Source organism: Hordeum vulgare, chromosome 3H (assembly GCF_904849725.1).
Source record: "Hordeum vulgare subsp. vulgare chromosome 3H, MorexV3_pseudomolecules_assembly, whole genome shotgun sequence".
NCBI classification, from domain to species: Eukaryota; Viridiplantae; Streptophyta; class Magnoliopsida; order Poales; family Poaceae; genus Hordeum; species Hordeum vulgare.
Window position 1 is genome coordinate 174964970 of NC_058520.1, and position 16871 is coordinate 174981840.

Genomic DNA, 16871 nt, shown 5'->3' on the forward strand with positions numbered 1-16871 from the left:
GAAATGTCCATCTGGGAAGTATTTCCCCTTTAACACACGAGCACATAGCGAGCTAGGATTAGTAGTCAGCCGCCACCCATGCTTCCCAAGTAGTGCAATGTTGAACAGTTCCAAATCTCTGAATCCCATTCCACCTCTTTGCTTCGGTTCAGAGACCGCATCCCAGGACAGCCAGTGCAAGGACCGCCGATCCACCGATGAACTCCACCAGTATTTTCCCATTAGCGAAACCAGAGTCTTGCAAACTTTCTTGGTTAGTTTAAAACACGACAAGTTGAACGTGGGAATAGCTTGTGCCACCGTTTTCAACCTAATTTCCCGTCCCGCACAGGACAACATGCGTTCCACACCCCCTTGCAATATAGCCCGTATCCTTTGTCGAATATGATCAAAGGTTCCACTTGTAATACGGCCAACCGCTGTTGGGAGGGCCAAGTACTTCTCATTGAAAGCCTCGACCCCAATGAGTAGGGATAGCTTAACTTGCTGACGGACCGGTGCAGGGGTGTTCGGGCTAAAATAGATCGAGCTCTTCTCCTTGTTCACTGCTTGCCCAGAGCACTCCTCATAGATCCGCAGAATATCATTCAAACGATTCCCACTTGATTCCGATGCCTGCATGAATATCAAACTATCATCGGCAAGCAATAGGTGACTGATCCATGGTGATCGGTAGCTCACTCGGATCCCTCGATCCACAGTCGGACCGCCGTGGTGATTCAGTAAAGAAGTGAAGCCTTCTGCACAAATAAGAAAGAGATACGGCGAGATAGGATCACCCTGTCGTAAGCCACAAGCTGGGTTGAAGAACGGGAGTAATTCCCCATTTACCCGTACTGAGAATCGAACCGAAGTCACACATTTGAGAATGAGCCTGACAAAACCCTGTGGAACCCCAGCCGGAGCATGATAGCCTCCAGATAGTGCCACTCCACGCGATCGTACGCCTTCATCATGTCTAGCTTAACAGCGCACACCGCATTCTTCCCCCTCTTGCGTCTTCTCATCGAATGCACACTCTCATATGCAATCAAAACATTGTCAGTAATAAGACGGCCAGGAACAAACGCACTTTGCTCCTCCCCTATCACCTCACCAGACAGGCACGTAGCCGGTTAGCTATTGCTTTTGCTGCGATCTTGTACAGAACCGGGCACAAGGAGATGGGGCGAAATTGTGTGATCCTTTGAGGGAAAGGTACCTTGGGAATCAAAGTGATAGACATATCATTCATACCTGCCGGCAATTCTCCCCCATTCAAAAACTCCAACAGCGTAGGCACTATATCTTGTTTCAGAATATGCCAATGCCTCTGAAAAAACCCCGCCGTGAAACCATCAACTCCTGGGGCTTTTGATGGCGCCATTTGAAAGAGAGCATGCTTAATCTCATCTTCCGAGTAGGCTTTCATCATCTCCCTATTCATTTCTCCCGATACTCGAGCAGGAACCGTATCCAACAGGGCGTCCATTGGGTTGACCCCTCGTGAAGTATACAACTCCTGATAGAAAGACATAATCTCATGTTGGATCTCATCAGGTTGCGCACATCGTGAGCCATCCTCTCGCACCAAATGCTCAATCTTATTAGTTCTTTTACGTTGGGAAGCCTAAGCTTGGAAATAGCCAGTATTCATATCCCCATCCCGGAGCCATAACACTCGAGAACGTTGGCGCATCCAGATCTCCTCCTGCTTAAGAGCTAGTTTGAGTTGGCCTACGAGCGCCTTCTCCTCCGCCGACGGGCCTCTCCCCACCGATCGTGTACGCAACCGATTGATTCGTTCACGCAATTGCCGAATCTTCCTCGAGAGGCATCCAAATTCCTTGCCCCCCAAGTAGATAAATCTCTTTGGAGCTTGTGCAAGGCTTGAGAGACGTTTAATAGTCTCTGCCCACCCTCACCACACCTCCAACTGTCGAGCACCAGCTGATCATAGTCCGCATGAGTCTGCCAAGCGTCCTCATAACGGAAAGGGCGGGGTCCCCTCGGCCTCTGATCAGCCTCCTCCTTCAGGCTCACCATCACAAAGCAATGATCGGATTCAATGGCCGGTACATGCCTCACCGTGATGGAAGCAAACAAATCAAGCAGGGCCGTATTGCCGAACGCACGGTCAAGACGTGCTTTAACATTAGAAGCACCTGCTTGGGCATTATCCCATGTGTAATCCTCCCCTGTCCATCCTAGATCTTGGAGCAAACAATCATCAATCACCTCCCGAAATTTGAGCATCTGTCTCTTAGGACGAACCGACCGTGAGAAGTGCTCAGAGCCTTGCAAGGTTTCATTAAAGTCACCAATGCACATCCAGCCCTCATGCTGAATTGCAAATAGGGTTCGTAGTAAACTCCAGCTTAGATGTCTATCTTCAGCTCGAGGAGCACCGTACAAACCCGTCATACGCCATTTCTTGTTATTGGACTTTCACCGCACCCACACATCGATGTGGCCGGCACTATAACTCATCAAATCTACCTCAAAGTCAGCTGTCCAGAACAAGCCTAGACCGCCACTGAGACCCGAACTGCTAACTGCGAAGCATCCCGCAAAACCAAGCTGATTCTGCAAGCGTTCAACTCTAACTGCTGCTATCTTCATCTCCATCACAAAACAGAGACCAGGCACTTCCTGCTTCACAATACTGTGAAGCTCATGAACTGCCCCGGGGTTCCCAAGCCCCCGACAGTTCCAGCTGAGGCAGCTCATTGGCCCTGGCAGGGCTGACTAGCAGCCGCTGCCGAAGATTTAGATGATGTTGGGGTTGGCCTCTTTTTCTTTGTGTCTCGCTCCACAATCTCATCATTGCACTCGTTCTTTACTGTCTCATCATCCATACCCTGGGGCTCCTCATCTACCCCGCACACCATAGATTCTCCATTCTCTGTTAGAGCTAGGAGAGGTTTCACCACCGGCCTATAAGTGTGGGTAGCTTGCGGCACACCCTTGCGTTTTTGTTGGACTCGTGCTTTCACCGGGGAAGTAACCTCTACCCCCTCCTTTTGCTTGGAACTCGAGGCCCTCGATTCTCTAGTACTATTCTGGAAACTAGTTTTTGGTTGGTGCTCGCTAGAGTTCGGCCGCCTCCGATCATCAGATGCCCGCAAGCTGGGCTTAAAAGGCAACTCTCCTTTCTCATCCCTGGTACCAGGCGTAGGACAGAAGGGATCGGCATGACCCAATCTTCCACACGAGAAACAAAAGTGCGGGATGTGTTCATATTCAATGTCATATTTGTCCGTACTCTTTCTCTTAGCCGAGTCTATCAAGATCCATCGGCGGAGTGGTTTTTGCACATCAATAGACACACGAGCTCGAAGAAAACCACCTACTGGATCAATCTGGACAACCGACGCTTTCTTGTCTATCTGCTGCGCAATCGCCAGCCCCCACTTATTGTTTCGGAGATTATATGGGAGATTGACGACACGAACCCAAACAGGCAACCTGTCGAACACCAACTCCGAAGGTTGCATCTGTTCCTCAAAATCCTGGAGAATAACTGCATGTTTGTTGATATGCCACGAAGATCCTTCCCACACCCGGTCACGATCCCTCCTGGACTCGAATTATGCTGCAAACATGTTCTCTCCCAAGGATCTAAAGATCAGACCCCGCAGGTTTCCCTAGGCCGGGCGAAGAGCACTCTGAATCGTCTGGACGTGCAACAGATTATGAAACAGAACCTTCCCCGCAATCAGCCACTTCTGCGGTGACCCCTCGTCGGAGTCATCGATAATCAGTTGTGTCGCCTCCTCCTCTGAGATGTCAAGCTTTCCCAGTGCCTCCTCCATCTGCGCTTGGGCCGAGTGCGGGGATAGAGCGCCACTCCGTTGTCGTTCCCCGCCGGTGGATGCAGAGGCCATCCCCGGTCTCCTCCTCCGCTTATGCGCCCCGCCGATGAGATCGGCAGCCGCCGTCAGGTCCACCTAAACCCTAATCGCCAGGGAGGGTTTTAGGGTTTAGAGGAAAAAGTCTCCCCCCCCGACACACTTACAAATGCAAGGATACATATATCCATATAAGCATACCATACTTCTATGAAAGACTTGGATATTGATAGACTAAGGATACTATAGTCATTCTAACAATTCAAGTATAGGTTGATTCACGAGGTTAGCTCATGTTGACTCGATGGACCTGTATGTATTCAATCGTGGATTATCGAAAAATATCAGTCATACTAGGTTGCAAATAGATTGGTAAGAACGGTAATAGATGTTGAAATATAAGATGGACTTAGGGTCCATAAGATAATTTCAGAAACCTCTATTTATTTCCGTTGTAGCACTACTACTGTTATACATAGATGGATCTGCTATTAGCATAGTATGTGCTTGCATGATCAAATATCAGAATGTTTACGTATCTGCTAATGTCATGCTAGTGATTTACTTGTGGATTAATTAAATCGATAAATTGCCTATTTACTCAACAATCCAAAAACCTAATGTGTGTAGGAATTTTTCGAGTAGTGGTTTTGCTGTTGCACTGAAACTAGATAAGTTTGCCTGTACATATTTTAAGCGTTGGCACACAAAACCACCTTATGACTCACGATTATGAATGGGTAGCCAGTGTTATTCCCAGAGGAACAATCACTCTTGAAGAGGAGAAGGTGTTCAAGGACGCCACCATCTACTTTCTCGAAGCAGTTCTTAGCATGATCGGAGATAAGCTCGTTGACGCATATCTACGTGTGCGGGTTGCCAAGGACTTGTGGGAGGCGCTCGAATCTAAATTCCGGCCCACCAATGTTGGGAGCGAGATGTATGTTATGAAGCAATTTCATGATTACAAAATGATTGACAATTGTTCTCTGTTGGAACAAGCTCATGAGATAATATGCATTGCTAAAGAGCTTAAGGTTCTTAAGTGCGATTTACCGGGCAAATTTGTCGCGGGGTGTATAAACGCCAAACTCTCTAATTCCTAGAGGAACTTTGCTACCATTATGAAACATTAGAGGCATGAATTCTCAATGGAGGATGTCATCGGCCATCTGAGTGTTGAGCAGAACTTGAGAGCAAAGGACTCGCATGGAAAATCGGTCAAAAGTCCTTCTATTGCTGTTATGGTACATCAGAGGAACTTCAATTTCCACAAGCCCAAGGAAAATAATTATGTCCAATAGAATACCGACTTTAAGAAAAAGGGAAAGAAGACCTTCAAGAAGAATAAGAAGGGAGATGGCTGCTTTAATTGTGGTTCTGAGGAACATTGGGTCAGTAAGTGCCCAAACAAGTACAAGAAGCGAGGGCATGACTTCAAGTGTGTCAATATGATTGTGAGCAACAATGAAAGTGGTGCATCTGGGTATGGCAATTTATTTACTGTATTTTTGGTTTTTCAATCCACCGATTGGTGGATGGACACAGGTGCAAATATTCATGTGTGTGGTGACATTTCACTGTTCTCTTCTTACCAGGTCACAGGCTGAGGGTCTGTATTGATGGGGAATGACGCGAGTGCTTCTGTTCTTGGTGTTGGCACGGTCGATCTGAAGTTTACTTCGGGAAGGATCGTGCAGCTGAAGAATGTGCAGCATGTCCCCGACATCAAGAAGAACCTCGTTTGTGGCTCCCTTCTATGTTGAGAAGGGTTTAAGTTGGTCTTCGAGTATAATAAAGTAGTTGTTACGAAATATGGACTTTTCGTTGGAAAAGGTTATGAATGTGGAGGTCTGTTCCGCCTTTCCTTTGCAATTTTTTGTAATAAAGTCGTGAACATTATTCATTCGAGTGTTAATGAATCCGAAGTTTGGCATTCACGTCTTTGTCACATTAGTTTCGGTGTTATGCCGCGGCTAGCAAAACTTGATTTAATCCCGAGTTTCACTTTATCCAAAGGTTCTAAGTGGCATTCATGTGTGCAAGCAAAGCAACCACGCAAGCCTCACAAGGCTGCAGAGGAGAGACACTTGGCGTCGTTAGAACTCATACATTCTGATCTCTATGAGATGAATGGTGTGTTGACAAAAGGTCGAAAGAAATACTTCATGACATTGATATATGATTTCACTAGATATTGATATGTGTATCTGTTAAATACTAAAGATGAGGATCTACACCACTTGTCGGGGATGTAACCCCGGGATTTAACCCGTCCTACGGAGGCGGGTCAAGCCGTAAGAACAACATGAGAAGATGGGCCAGAGGACTTAGACGACGAGCCACCAAATAGCCCATCACTAGAAGGCGGCATCTCTATTATGTACAAGGCAAGAGACGCCAGAAGTTTTCCTAACCTAGGAAGAAATATAAGGTAGATTTGTGGTAGGACACGGGTGTTTATTCGACCCGGAATCCATTGTAGATTTGGGGCCTCTACCTATATATAAAGGAGAACCCTCAAGCCAGAGACATCAAGTAAGAAACCCTCGAGAACTAGGTTAGCGATTCAGCACCCTTGTAATCGAGATTCCCATCAATACAAACACAAAGGAGGACGTAGGCTTTTACCTCCATCGGAGGGGCCGAACCTGGGTAAATATGCCTCTCGTTTCCCAATCAACCCCTTTGAGTCGCCACACCGCGACGATGGCCTCACCACTAAGTCCTTTCATGAGGACATCTGTCGTGACAAAACCACAACATTTGGCGCCCACCGTGGGGCAATCACAAGGTGGAGTTGAGTTTTCGGAGGGAGCTCTTCCGAGATTCGAGAGCTATGTGACGGGTCAGATGACCAAATGTCGCCACGGCAAGATCTACATCAATGATTCAAACTAGGGTCCTGATGCCGACTCAATTGAGTACGGATATCGGGTTCCCTTTGGCAATATTCACATCTTCATCGGTAAGACCAACGAAACAAGGCTCCAACCGGATAACAGCTCCAACCTCGCCGAGCCGGCTTGTCGCAGCTGGAGTAGGGCTGACCAAAGCCACGTCAAGGTGAAGGATGTCAAGTCTCCTTATCACCATGATGATAGGGATGCTGAAAGCCAAACTGACAACAAGCGGAACCGTTTTGAGTCTGGGTTAGAATTTGTGGCTTCTACCAGTGCTCGCTCCAAAACCCAGTGGTGGAACGGTCACCCTCAGGACCAACAAAGGAATAGGACGCACGATTTCGATGCCGCGCTCAAATCTCCTTGTCCTAAGCATGGCACTAAGGAGAAGGCAACCAAACATTCATGGGAGGACTGTTATATCATGCAGGAATTCCAGAGGAAGATTCTCGAGAGACACGCCAAGATGCGTTCGAGTCAGGATTCCCCTGGCGGGTCACATGGGGATTTTAGACAGTCAAGCAGCGGTCAGTATCATGTATTCACCACCAATGCCTGCAATCGAGATTCAAACGTTAAAAGGAGGGATATTAGCATGGCCAAGCCGGTGGTTCCAGAGTACCTCCGTTGGTGTGAACAGCAAATCACTTGGAGTCGCGAGGATCACCCACCTCGGGTTGACAATCCTGGGGAGCTAGCTTTAGTGGTAGCACCTCAAGTCGGTGTCTATAACCTCTCAAGGGCCCTCATGGACGGAGTAAGTAGCATCAACATACCTATTACGACACCTTTCAACGGATGAATCTTCTCGATAGCGGTTTGGAAACTTCACCGTTTTCCATGGCGTCGTTCTCGGGAAGTCGGCATATCCGGTTGGGCGGATTAAGCTCGATGTAGTCTCTGGGAATGAACACAATTACAAGGTTGAGCCTTTGACTTTCGAAGTCGTGAAAATACAAAGCCCTTGTCATGCCCTCTTCGGAAGACCGACTTATACACACTTCATGTGTGATAGCCCGATGCCGACGTTCCAGAAGATTCCCCTTTTCTTTCCGTTTTCGTCGTGTGTCTATTTTATTTCATCGCATCATCATCGCATCATCCGCATCATCTGCATTGCATCGCCATCTCCGTTGCGGCCAATTTTCAACTTGCATCCGTTGTTAGTTGCCGGTTCTCGTCGTTGTTCGTTCTGAGCCCGTTCACACACGCACGCGCCCGCGACAACGATTAAATCTTGTTTTCAAAAGTGCGCGTATAACTTTCTCTGATGGGGTTGAGATTTGACGTGCGGTCTTATTTTAATATAGGTAAGCCGCCTGTCATGTTTCGTCGCGATCGGAGTTCGTCTGGTACCCGAACGGTCGACCGTAGCGGCACCGTATTCGGTCTACCGTCGGACGTTTGTCGGTGTTTTAAAACTCGTTGCTGCGCCGCCCGTTTTCCCTCTCGTCTCCGGTAAACCACTCTTCACATCCACTCACCCATTCCCACGTGCGGAACCGTCCGATTCCGACCGCACGGTTGGATCCGGAACGCGATTCCAGTTAACCTAGCCCCCCTTTGCCTATAAATAGAATCGCTTGTATTTTTTAGCTGCCCCTCTCCTCTGCCTCAAAAACCGTGCAGCCACCAAACCCTAGCCGCAGCCTCCTCCCACCTCCTCCTCGTTCCATCGGGCCCGCGAGCCCACGCGAGGCCCGCCGAGCCCATCTGGCCGCCGCCCCGGTCTACAGCCGTTGCCGTGTGCTCGAGCTCCCTGCCGCGAGCTCCTCCCGCCCGCGCGCGCCTCCTGAGAGAGAGCCGCGACACGTCCTCCCTCCGGCCGCCTCGGCGTCGCCGGCCCCCGCTACGGCTTGCAGGAGCAACATCGCCGGCCGGACCGCCCTCGCTGGGCCCCCACCTCACCATGAGCTGCCTGCAGCCGTCATCGCGCCCGAACCTGCGAGCCCCGCCTTCGGCAAGCCGTCAACCGCCGCCCTTGCCCAGATTCGGTGGCGCGGACCGGATCCAGCCCTCCGTCGCGCCGACAGCCACCGGAGCGGTGCGATCCCGCCGCCAGTTTTTTTAGTGTTCTTTAGTTTTAGAATTTAATTAATTTCAGGAAATAGACGAATACTGTTTTGCCCGTAGTTTTTATTCCGTAAGTCGGATCGCGATGAGTTGTATATGATTTTGGTGTAGAATTTCGCGTAGAATACGAATTTGCTACTTACATAATTGTTTGACATCGTTTAGCATGCCGTATGCATAGATTTGCGTGCTATCTCAATAGGATAGTGCCCGTATTTATTTTCCGCGCAAGTCCGGATTGCCCATATGCCTTAGATAAATGTCCATGTTTTAGGAACCATTTTTGCATGTATTTTAGAGCGGTCATTTGTATTTTTGCGTGTAGGTATTTGCCGCTAGATTATTTTCCGTGTTTAGGTTATTATCTTGCATTTACGTGTGGTATTATTTTTGTTGTGCAACCCCACATATTTTATATGTTTTCGGGGGATTTTTCTGTGCAATTAGTTTTAGCTTTTGAGCAAGTTAGCTCGCGCGATATTTTGCCGTGATGCCCTTTTGTTTATTTCATAGGATTTATTCCGTGCTTCGTTTGATTAAGTTGTGAACTAGAGAGTTGTTCTTTGATGTTTAGTCTAGCCCCTGGTATTTTTAGTTGCAATAGAAATGCATGTTTAGGTGTGATTTTCTTGCTCTAAAGTTGCTAGAAATAGTGCTGATTCGGAGGTGCTGAAATGTTTCTAAGTCTGGAATCTGTTATACTTTGTTGTTGTCTTGTCTTGCTTGTATCTTTTGATCTGTAGCTCTTTTGAGATTGGTCCAATGGAGTTAGTTGTAGCCCTTGTGTTGCTCTAGCATGCTGTGAATTTTCATGCCATTTGGAGTCCTGTAGCTTATGGTTTTGCTGCTGTCAATATGGCTTCAGATAAAAAAACTGCACTTTCATGAAGTGTAATTTTCACTAAGTCTGAAATAGTGTGTGAGATGCCATTTTGTGACTTCTTCTCCTAGTGATCCATGATGCCATGCTAGTTTTTGTTAGTTGTTTGTTGTAGTGCTTCTTGCCCTCTTTCGTGTCATGTCTTGGTTGAGTATATTGGAGTTGAGTAGCTCGTAGTTGTGGGGCGTAAAAGATGCTATGTGGCTGATTTTGGCAGTTTGTAGTGATTTCTTGTTTTGCTCGTAGTTGTTGAACCGTTGCTCCGATTTAATCGTGTCCTACATGAAACTTGCTTAGAATCTCGTGTAGTTTCATTTTCTCTTGCTGGTTGTATGTTTTACAGTGCTCGTGACCGTTGTTGCACACATATTGCATTCATGCCATCATATCTTGCGGTGCTTGTATCTTTTGAACCGTAGCTCCGTGGAGATGTTCTCTATGTGTAAATTGCTTGTAACGATGCGTAGAATCACGTGAACCTATTTGTTTTTCTGTTTAACAACCAATTAAATGTGTTAGTTCAGATCTGGACAAAATTGTAAATTAACCCGTGAGGTCGTTTCGGAGATGCTATATGTCATTTCTGACCTCATTTAAAATGTCTAGATAGGTAGTTTAATTACGCTTCACCTCTTGCCATGTTTAACCACATTTAATATTGTTGTGTATCTAATCGGGATAGAACTAAATAAATAAACGTGGAGTTTCGTCAATATGCAACTCGTTGCATATTGAACTTCACTTAAGGTGTAGTGTTTGTTTGTGTGATTTGCCATGCCGTGACTTGCATGTATTCAGCTGCTCATGCATCATATGTGTTGTGCATCATGTGGTGTATATCGTGTGTTGATTTGTGTTTCCGGTTTGCTTCGTTTCGATAGAGTTCCGCAAGCGTGTCAGATTGTGAGGACCCGTTCGACTACATCGGTTCGTCTGCTTCATGGAGGCATTCTTCTTCCAAGCGGGATCTCAAGCAAGATGACCATTTCCCCAGATACCATTACTATCATTGCCATTCTAGTTTTACCGTCTCTATCGTCTATGTCTCGTTGCCTACCACATGTTAAATATCAGCCTCTCAACAATGCCATGAAAACCTTCAACCTGTTCTGTAATGCCCCAAGTGTAGAACCTTCCCTATTTGGAACCTATTGCATGTGGGACCACCTTGTTAGAGATCATGATGTTAAGTTGGTTCCATGAGTTCATGTCTATTCCTTACTATTTCCTTCTCATGCATGCATGCATAGCATATCATTGCAAGCCCTTTTCTTGTGTTGTTGCACTATGATTTCTTGTGGTGTTAGTAATAAATGTAGGTGGTGATCTTGTGGTTAGCTACCTTGCGATTTCATGTGTGATGTCATGTGATGATGGTGTGTGGAGTGTAGGAGTGGTGGCTTGGGTTTTTCAAAGCTCATTGCCATTTTCAAAACCTTTTCCTCTCCTATTATCTCATGTTCAAAATTCCTTCTTCCCAAGAGCTGTTTTAAAATGTCTTGTATTTAGAGGTTATTGTGGGGATGATGATGTGATGATGTGGAGTTTTATTTTGGTCTTGAGGGTGTATATAAATCACAAAACAGTATAATTAATTGCTGTTTTGTATTTATTTAAATGCCCCATAAAATTCCTTTTGCATTTTATTTTAAAAGCTTAGGTATTTTTAGGCCGAGGGACATTTTTGTTTTGTTTTTATAATCAGCAGTAGTCCTGAGGGTTTCTTTTCTTTCTCTGTTTTTTTACCTAAATAGAAATAATCTTCAGGATGGTTTTCTTTTTCCCTCCTCTGGTGGGCTCCCTCCCACCCAAAGAGGCCCAGTAACTCCTCCCTGGCCATACCTCTTCGCACAAGAGCACAGCCCGCGGCCTCCCTCCTCCACCTGCAAACGCCGTTCCCCCTCGCTGCACCTTTCCGTCAGGACGAGAGAGAGAGGAAGTTGACGCCGTGCACAAACGTCGAGGTCCCCCCCATATAAGCTGGGCGTCCGAGCCTTCCCCTCGGCCTAGGGTTCCTCTCCTTCCCTATCCTGCCGCCGCCACCTCTCTTCTCCCCCTCCATCTCTCTTCTTCCTCCTTTCCTGGTAAGTCCTGTAGAGTAGTAGAGAGAACAGAGAACTCCACGCCGCGTCTACCCCCGCGTGCACCGTCGAGCGGCAAGGCCACCATGTCCGGGAGCTCGGGGTGGTTCCCCGCGAGCCATTCCCGGCGCTAGAAGCCCCGGGGAGCGACCCCACCGACGAGCTCGACCTCGTCAACGGCGCGAACCTGGTGTTCTGCCTCCTCTACTTTGGTCTACGGCAGGATCTACCTCGGCACGCCTTCTTCCCCTCCGGTCCGGCTTCCTCCCCGTCAGATCGGGACCCCCCCTTCCTTCCCAAGGTGAGGCTGCACCTCCCCCTTCCTTCCTCCTCCGTAGCCCAGCTCGGATCCGGCCTGTGGCGCGTGCGTACTCCCTGTTCAAGCAGCAGCAGTAGCAGGCTGTTGTGGTTGCGGTAGTTTCTGCATGAGGTAGTGCATGTGGGTGTGTTATGCAGAGGGGGGCTTCCTCCCCCCTCGTGCTAGCAGCGCCGCGGCCAGGTAAGTTTTCCCCGTCTACATTGGGCCGTGAGTAGTTTGATCTGCGTTGCCTGCTGTGTCTCCGGCGAGTAGGGTAGATCAAAGTAGCAGATAAGCACGGGAGAGACCATTCATCTATTTCTTGCGCGTGTTAGATCAGTAGACATAGCGTAGCCCAGTGGTATTGTGTGTGTGGTGTGCCTGTTGGAGGGCGCGGGTTCGATCCCCCCTCGGCGCTGTTTTGTTTTCTGTTTTTGCCTGCACAGTAGCATCAGGGACATGATACCCTGCTTTCTTCCCCTACCCTGTCGACACAGTGATAGTGGTGTAGTGGCTAGGAGTTGTTGCTGTGTACCAGGGGGTGCTGGGTTCGATTCCCAGGAGCCCTGATGCATATTTTTGTTTGTTTTTGCTGTCTTTTTATTTTGTTCTTCCTCTTTCTTATGCATGGACAGCAAGGTGCCCTATTTAATATTTTCCTGCTGGTGTAGATGGGTGCATATGGTCTTGTGTGTGTGTTTTGCACACTAGTATAGTGATAGTTGGTGTAGGTGGCTTAAGTGATATATGTGTGCATGTGGTCTTGTCAGATTATGATGTTGGTGTGTTTGCAAATAGGCATTTGTGCATAGAGGTTGTAGGTGAAGTGATGGTGTAGGATGGAGTTGTGTTTGTTGTGAGTGCACACCACTTGTGGTTCCTACTAAGGTGTTGGAGAGGTGAGGCTACCAAGTTACTTGCTTAGTATTTTTCCCCCTCTTGTTGTTCTTGGGTTTAAGAGCATGATGTTGTTGTGAATGATGTGGAATATATGTGTGTGTGTGGAACTTCCCCACCTTTGCAAAATTTATGCACCTTCACATGTCTATATGTGAGAGGGCATGGTGTTTGTGTGTGGGGATAGTTGGTAGATGTGCTTGTGATGTTGATGTGCATGACACAAACATGGGGTTCAAACCCCCATGTCACTTTGTCATTGTGCACATGAACTCAACCTTTAGTTGTTGTCTTAGTAGGATACTTTATGGAGTTGCATATTCAGTTTTGTTGCAAGTTTGATCTTTGATTCCATGGAATAGGTGGAGCCCAAGGGCATGAGCTTTTGTGTGATAGTAGTAGGGGTTTAGATTTACACCATAGTGGTGTCAATTATCTTTTGGTGTTATGTGTGTGCAAACTATGCCTAGACAAAGTGGGCATGTGGCGGAAAAATTCCAGTTTAGTGATCTGAAATTTCACCAAGTCTGGGATTCTGGAAACATTTTCTTCCCCTATAGATGAGGATGTGCTGGTCATTCTGTTGAGAACTAGCCCTAGATCAGTGCTAGGATTTTGAACCTGATATGTTTGTGAAGCTCCCTGTCAAATTTCAAGTCATTTGGAGTCCAGTAGGTTGTGTTTTGAGTGCTGTCAAAAAGCTTCAGAACAGAGACAGAAACTCAGGTGCAGGAATTTTCACTAAGTCCCTGAGATCTGATGGTTTTGGGAAAGTTTGTGGCCTTGTATCTTCTAGAGTTTAATTCCTTTTGCTGTGATTCTTGCTGGTGCTTGTAGTGATCTTGGTTGGCAACAGCCACATATATTATTTGTCATGTTTGAAGACCTATAGCTATGTTGCATGCAGCTCCCAAATAGCTAAGATGCAGATTATGGCAGATTATGTAGTTTTGGCATTTTGACCAAAGTGTGTGTTTAATTGATGTTGTGGTGTTCTACCTTGCTCCAATCCATTCATGTTGGGTTGTTACATGTCTTGGCAACCTGGGAATACCAGATTTGTGCCAATTGTGAGTGTGGTGTTGAATCTTCCACGTAGAGCTTCATATCTTGTTTCGTTGATTCCCGTTGATCCGTAGCTCCGTTTGCAATGTTCTTTATATGGTTTTGCACCGTTTTCACGAGCCGCATCTGTTCATGTCATTATCATGCATGTCAAAATAGCTTAGTGTACAGTTCTGTCCAGAAACTTGCAGTAGTTTATTTTTCTTGTGCTAGTGATAGAAATAGTGGTGCATGCTCAACTTTCATTTCATGCATCATGTGATTGTTGCATCTTGTGGTGCTGCTGTTCATTGGCTGTTATTCTTATGTTGGGTAGCACCGGGATCGGAGAACGAATACGTGGAGTCAGGAGAGTACGTGCAGGACGATCCAGAACCATTCCAAGCTGAGGATATCACAGGCAAGATGATATGACCTTGATTCCATCTCTAGACTTGTTATGTTAGTTTCGTTTCCATGTCATATTGCTCGCTGCTTACCACTGAAATTAAATTGCCTCTTCATATGCCATGAGCCCAAACACCGTACTCCTTCCTAGCAAACTTGTGTGGCTAAGTAGGCTTGCTCAGCTACTAATGTTAGCATTGCTAGTTGCAGGTGTGTAAAACTCATGTGATAACATGAGCTTGATATCATTATATTAAATTCTGTTATTTATTTAATGCACCTATATACTTGGTAAATGACGGGAGGCCTAGCCTTTTGCCGGGTGCTTTGTTCCGTTATTGCCGCCTTAGTTACCGGTTACCGGTGTTTGATTCCATAATGATCGCTCCTAACACGTTCGGGGTTGTTATGGGGACCCCCTTGATAAATCGCGTAGTGCTAAGGCTTGTCCGGCAGGACCCAACTTTGGTTTTAATCTGCTAATCACATAATAATCTGCATAGGGAATAGCTACCCCGAGTAATTTAATCAACAACCCGGGCCAGTGCTCCTCATGAGTGTTGGCCCCACCTGAGCGATGTCCGGGGCCCCACTGGTCACCCAGAGGTTTAGCCATCCCGACGTCTAGCTCATCTGTCGTGTCCTGAGACTGAGATACGCGACTCTTATCAGGGTCGTCGACACGACGGGAGGTCCTGCTAGCCTTGTCTTACCTTAGCGGTATATCTTGCGTATAGGAATCCCAGTGAAGCTTTGGTTTCCCCCAGAGTTGAGGTTTTCCTCTAAGGAATCCGACGAGATCACGAGATTCGTGATAGAGGATGCCTTTGCGGCCTGTGTTCGTTTGTGATGGACTAGTTGGAGCACCCCTGCAGGATTTAATCTTTCGGAAAGCCGTGCCCGCGGTTATGTGGCAACTTGGAATATTTTGTTAACATCCGGTATTAGAGAACTTAAACATAAACTAATAAAACTGCCAACTGTGTGCGTAACCGTGACTGTCCCTTCGAAGATCCCTCTTCGATCGGGAACACGGTGGGGTTATGAATGCCGTAGGTAGGTGTTCAGGATCACTTACTGATCAAGTAGCTCCGACCGTTAGCGTAGACCACCTTCCCTTCTACTTTGCGTAAGTTAGCCACTTATTCAAGCATAGGATGCCGCAGCCTGATACACTTCTCCCTTACCTTACCCAATAACATGACTAGTTCTGGCACCAAGGTCTTAGATTGATGAGTCCCCGTGGCTCACGGATTCCTCCGAAACTCCCAACAGGTACAGGTACCCCAGAGACAGATGATCCCGACGACACCCAGCTGGCGTGGCAGTACGACGAGGAGACAGACCGCCTCTACGTGAACTATCTAGAGGACTGAGCCGTGGTCGTGATCGTGGGCCTGCAGCAGGGTAGCATAGCATTTTCCATGTTTTGTAGTCCGTACCGGAACTACCTTGGTTGTATCTGTGTTGTACTCTGAGTTATTAATAAGAAGATAGTTGAATCCCGAATTGTCTACTTGTATTATTATTTTGTGCTATGTTACTTGCTTGCGAAACGCTTAGATGCGCTTCTTTCCTATTCGGGGGCCTCGACCCCCAGATCGGAAAGGACCGCATCTTGGTCGTTACATGTTCAACCTAGCAAACCACTGATTGGCTATGTTACTGCTTTCTTAACCCTGTTGATAGCGTTGCTAGTTGCAGGTGCAGATGCTTCCATGTGAAAGCATGGGTTCCTTGTTATATCACCATATTAAATGCTATTTAATTTAATGCACCTATATACTTGGTAAAAGGTGGAAGGCTCGGCCTTTCTAGCCTGGTGTTTTGTTCCACCTTTGCCCCCTTAGTTTTCGGCTACCGGTGTTATGTTCCATAATTGAGCGCTCCTAACACGATCGGGGTTGTTATGGGGACCCCCTTGATAATTCGTTTTAGATTAAAGCTGGTCTGGCAAGGCCCAACTTTGGTACTACATTTGCCTAATAACCTAATAAAAATTGCATAGGGACTTTCCGGACCCTGAGGATAATTTAATCAACCCCCCGGGCCAGTGCTCCGCATGAGTGTTGGTCCACCCACCTAGCAGTCGGCGGTGCCACCTCGGGGAAACTCAAGGTTTGGCTACTATCCACTATGCATAGACGGTGTGTCCTGAGAACGAGATACGCGGATCCTATCGGGTTCGTCGACACACCGGGTGGCCTTGCTGGATTAGTTTTACCTTTGACGAGATATCTTGTGCATCGGGATTCCGGTGATGCTTTGGGTAATCTCAGAGTTGAGGTTTTCCACTAGGGAATCCGACGAGATCGCGAGCTTCGTGATTGAGGATTTCTATGCGGCTTGTGGTAATTTGTGATGGGCTAGTTGGAGCACCCCTGCAAGGTTAAATCTTTTCGGAAAGCCGTGCCCGTGGTTATGTGGCAACGTGGAAACTTTGTTTAACACTAGTTC